The sequence below is a fragment of the Triticum urartu genome, chromosome 6 (assembly GCF_003073215.2).
Source record: "Triticum urartu cultivar G1812 chromosome 6, Tu2.1, whole genome shotgun sequence".
NCBI lineage: Eukaryota > Viridiplantae > Streptophyta > Magnoliopsida > Poales > Poaceae > Triticum > Triticum urartu.
The window spans coordinates 354,170,075-354,175,530 of record NC_053027.1 but is presented as its reverse complement, the minus strand read 5'-3'; the positions used below and the strand labels follow the sequence as shown (position 1 = coordinate 354,175,530).

At 46.2% G+C, this 5,456-nt stretch overlaps 1 long non-coding RNA gene across 1 annotated transcript; it reads right to left on the bottom strand.

Moving 5' to 3' along the window:
• Positions 1-2,290: 2,290 nt before the first annotated feature.
• On the bottom strand, positions 2,291-3,748 carry LOC125517508. The gene is made up of 2 exons (XR_007287654.1): positions 2,826-3,748; positions 2,291-2,740 (listed from the first exon to the last, which is right to left on the bottom strand). It is a non-coding gene; the product is annotated as an uncharacterized LOC125517508 (long non-coding RNA).
• Positions 3,749-5,456: the final 1,708 nt, after the last annotated feature.

The following is a 5,456-nucleotide window of genomic DNA, read 5'->3' as shown; positions in this document are numbered from 1 at the left end:
ACCGGCTCTCTGATTCTTCAAAGAGCCGATCCCTTCGTGCTTGGTTTGATCTTGGGTGCTACAAACTTGTCCTTAGGCATGTGCATGGTCTAGGCAACAGACCCAGGGTTTGTTGCACCGATTGGAGCCCCCGGGCCTGGCCTGAACGTGCCGCCGAGCGTCGTCGGGGTAGGCCCTAACCAGTGCACAGGCAGGAGCATAGTGGTGGCTTGCCCTTTTGAGATCTTCTTTGCTTATTCATTGACATGAGCCGATCTCACTTTTCGGTTATCCCGCGCGTCGTGTAACACCAATTGTAGTAGGCTATATAATAGGCCACACCTTGCGGAGCGGTAATTGCCATCCCACTATTCTTTCCGCTTCAAGCGCTTCCGCCACGTGTACTGCATGCATTGCGTAGGGTTGGTGGCGGATGCGGAGGGTACAGGAATAGGTGCCATGCCAGAAAGCCAGGCGTCGTGGATTAGAGCAGAGGATCAGCCTTGATTCTTCAAGCCGTTAATGGTGAGGAGGAGCCGGATTGGTCAAATGGGGCGGCGATCTCCATGGAAAAACCTAGCCCCTTCCGTCGCCCGCCTATAAAAGGGACGCGGGGTGAGTCGCTTTCCCCCACATCCTCCTCCCCCCATTCTTACCATAGCCTCTGATTATCATGGCGAGAGGGCGGTGATCTGGTGTTGATCCAGTGGCGACAAGAACTTCTGCTCGACAGCGCCTCCCTCCTCCTTCTGACGATGCGTGGGTTGTGCCCATGGTGACAGGAGGCACAAGGGGATGTGGCCGAGGTCATCGACAGCGCCTCCCTCCTCCCCTGATGGAAGGCCACTTTGGGGACAAGCCCCTGGAGTTCATCATCAGGCTGTACAAGCCCCCGCACGACCGTCTCCATCTCCCCACCACATTTTCAAGGGCGATGAGGCTCGAGCAGCTGCGGGCGTTGAAACTGCACATAAGGGGCTGTGGGAATGGCAACATTCCAGTGGATGTAGATTTCCCCGCCCCTCATGCATGTCATGTACTTCCGTCGAGGATGGAAGACTTTTGCTCGTGCCCATAGCTTGTCGGAAGGGCACGTCCTCCATTTTAAGTTAATGGAGGACGGTTTCCTTTCCGTCAAGTTTTTTCGGAGCTCTGGTGCTCGCTTAGGGTGTTGCACGGAGAGCTCGACTGACGATGAAAACTCCTCCACGAATGATAGTGTAACGCCCCAGATGTAACTTTCCTTAATTGTAACTCTATTTGCATTCGTGTTCGTCTCATGCATCCGGTCATTTTCCCTGTTGTCCGTTTCGGAATCCGACACTCACACATGCACCCGTTGCACCCCTCATATCTTGTTTCGCGAGCGGGAGAAAAACGTTCTTAGAATGGGCCGAGATTTGTTGAGTGGCCTTGGTACATCACCAGTAGGCCGCCTGTCAAATTTCGCTCCATTTGGAGGTCGTTTGATGCCCCAACGCTTAACTAGGTAACCGTAAAAACCCCTCTCTCTTTGCAGCCCAACACCCCTCCACAACAGCCCACTAGCCCATCTAAACCCCCTCCATGCTCTCCGTGGTTGGATCACGATCGTGTGGGCGAAAAGTGCACCTCATTTGGACTCTCCTAATTCCTTCTACCTATAAAAAGGCCCCTTCTGCCCCATTTTCAGGCGAAACCCTAGTTCCACCCTCTCTCGTCGCCGCCATACGCGTCCGCGACATCCGAACATGTCCGCGACGTCCGGACATGTCCGTCGTTGCCGCCCCGACGAATTAGCATCCGCCACCTGTCCCGCACCGCCGCCAGGCCCGCCGGGGCCCGAGGCCGGCCCGCCTCGGCCCGTAGTTGGGCCGCGCCGCCCACGCCTCCCCGCCCGACTCCGCCGCCGCCCGCTCGCGGCACCGCCGCCGCCACTACAAGAAATCTGCTGATACATGACGGTTCTAATCTGTCATGGAGCGGTGAAACACTGTCATGCATGATCGTTCATGACGGACATGAAATCCGTCATCTATATCGCAGCATAATTTGACCTGGTACCATCATTGACGATCCTTGGCTGTCATGGATTTACTTCCGTCGTGCTTAATGAACAGGCTTGTTAACGGCGTTAACATGTTTGCCATGTCATCATTTGACATGGATCTGACATGGCAATCCATGTAGTAATCAGCCCATTTAAAATCTTGACCCACTAAATTTCAACTAGGTCTAGTAGTGGGGTCCCATATAGTATCAGCCCAATTAAAAATTTGGCCCATTAAATTATGGTCCATCTAAGGCCCACTAATTCACTCCAAGCGATATGTTTTGTCAAAAAATGTATCTTTATTTATTAAATAAATAATTGTTACATAAAAGCCCCGGGAAATACACATGTACAGAAAAAAAGATCAAAAGTACTTATGGACGATGTTCGGCTGAACAACACTCGCCCGATAGCTAATCCAACCGGATGCTACTGTGTAGAATTTTGGCCGGCAACTGTGGTCTGTCTAGAATGCTAAAAAAGATCGCTAAAAACTTAGAAATTACAAACATCGGACGAAACACTAAGCTACTCTCCAACTCCTCAAGCACTGGTGGCGCTCGTCATACATCAAACAGGTTCATCCCCGTTCCTTTGTGGCCATAGATCTGGCCGTACACACCAAAGTCATTAGAGGGAGAGACCATTTTCGCAACCATATCACCAAGACCAATGCTCCTGAACGTCAACTTCTCTGTATTGATGAAGACTCCATGGAACATAAACTACCTGCGTGTCGAGAAACCATAAGAATGTCTTGGAATATCAGAAAAGAATGTGATGGCAAAATCAAAAGCAACAGTGGGAGAGGGACCTGGTGGTACATGTGGCTCACAGCCTGCCGAGGTCGGTGAATATGACAAGGCGACGGAAGTGTCACCAGTGGAGACAAATGGATGGCACCAGGCTTAGTATGGCATAGCAGCCCAGATGCATGGGCCCGTTAGTAGATCTTCGCAGGCACGCAGCCCCTGGCCTCCACACAGTGCATCGAGGATGAGATCTCCCTCAAAACAAGAGAGGATGAGATCCCGCCCGTCCGATGCGGCGAAACTCCACCTCGAGCACGTCCGTACTCATTGCGCCAGGCCCATCCAGCTTTGGAACACACACGAGGGACCTGTTATCCCCTTGCAACAAGATGGCCACCATCCACAGAGGCGACGCTGCACAAAGGTCCGCCTTCAGGGCAGTCCCCGCCTAAGGGATGAGACTATTGTTGCGGCGGCAGATGGCCGTGGATGGCGACGTTGCGGTGGCCGCCAGCCTTTTTCGTGCAGTGGCGGCGACCATGGATGGGGAGAGTGGATGGCCGTGGTTGCGGCGGCAGATGGCCGTGGATGGCGACGTTGCGGTGGCCGCCAGCCTTTTTCGTGCAGTGGCGGCGACCATGGATGGGGAGAGTGGAGGATGGGGGATCTGGAAGAGGCTAACCGAGATCCACTTCCTCCAAGTGGAATAGAAGAGTGCGTCTCGTGGGTGGACGGAAGGAAACACAAGAAAGAGGGGGAGGTTTCCTTGCCGTTGGATCTCAGGGGTATAGACGGCATGGATCTGCGATCCGTGGGACGCTTAGATCAACCAATCACAGCGCAGCTTTGGCCTCACGCTGGATTGCCACTTCGGCTGCAAACCTAAGTGGGCCTCTATTGATAGTGAGGCCAGTGCAGAATTCAGTTCTTTTTATTATTCAAATAACCAAATAAGGGAACCTTGTTGAGTAACTTGGAAAAAGAATTATAATATATATCACAATAAAATTTTACTGTAAGATTCTACATGCAAGTTGTTTTCTAGGATATTCCATAAAATGAATTTCCATGTGTCCATTGAAATTAATTCCAGTTTGACCTACATATATATCAAGTAAGGTTGAAAACATTGCTGGGCCATTTCCTGTAGAAATGATATATTCTTAGTGGTTTATATTTGAGTGTAGAAAAAATTTATTGACAAACAAGGAAGCAACTAATACTTTGCCATCAAACCCAAATCGTTCCTTGTCGAAACCATGCGTTTTCATCAAAGATGTTTCGGCTTTCATGTAGTGCATGTCATAATTTTTATGAAACCTTCTCAACATTTTACTACAAACTCTGGAGGTTATATGATATGAGGGCACCATGCCCAATATTTTTCAGACTTCATTTGTATTTTCCAAAATTATGAAAACAATAAACTCCATGTTCAGGGTTAAGACGTGGCACCCTCGTGTTTCGAATTCCTTCATTTTCTGGGATTGGGCCAAAACATAGACTCAAGAACACAAATATGATTTTTCAAATAATTGGCACCAACTTTTTCATTCAATTGTATTTGAAAATTGAATTCTATTCATTAAATGCCTACAAATGCACTAATTGACTTACATAGAGAAAACTTACACTGAAAAATGCTAAATTTTTGACATGGATCATGTAATGGTGTATGCTGAGTACAGAAAAAATTCAAGGCCAACTGATGATGCAGCGGTTTCTTTGCCTCCAAACCTCACCCGTTATCTCTTTGAACCTAAATTATTTTCCGAAGATTGTCCGGTTTCTAAGCACCATACGTCACAACTTTTGTGAAAACCTCTCAAATTTTCACCACGACCTCCATGTGTCGTATGAGGGCACCATGCCAAGTTTCATGTTTTCCAGACTTCGTTACCATTTTTAGTAAGGAGAAAAACATATATAAATAACATTTGAGCTATATCAAAATGGTAAGCACCTAGTTTCGGACATGCGAGGTCGAGGGATCGAGTCTGGACTGGTAGCCTTTTTTAGTTCAACAAGAGCTAGGCCACAACATTTAACTAAGACAACCAAAAAAGCGTTCGTGCATTTGAAAAAAGAATTCAAAAATGATTTTGGAAAAATCACGTGTTTTAGAAAATTGTGGGCTTACTTTTGAAAATAAAATCATGCTTTCAAATAATTGACAACGTGTATTTCCAAAAAATTCAATGTGCTTCTAGAAAATGTTCAAATATTTTAATACATTTCTAAAAATTATTATTATTACAAACAATATTTTATATGCAAACTATTTTTCAATAATTGTGTATTTGTTTTTAAAAAATACAATGAATATACACAATAATTGTGGGTGCTTGTGGCATGAGTGAATATATGTAACTTTCAAAATTTACAGAAGTTTTTAAACAGTTTTGTTTAGCTCTTCAAGATAACTATATAATGAAATATAATAAGTACTCAAATACACAATATTTGTGTATTAGCAATTATTTTGAACTTCTCTTACATTTATTTTTCAATGGGAAAAGCCAAAAGAAAAAGAAAACGAATTTGAAAACGAATTGTAGGAAAACCAGTAGTTGATCATATAATTGGGCAAAAAATGTAGCCATTTAATAAAAACACACTGCACATGTTATCGTTTTTATAATAGTTTGTAGTTTAGAAATACAATCATGATACACAATAATTGTGCGTGCTTG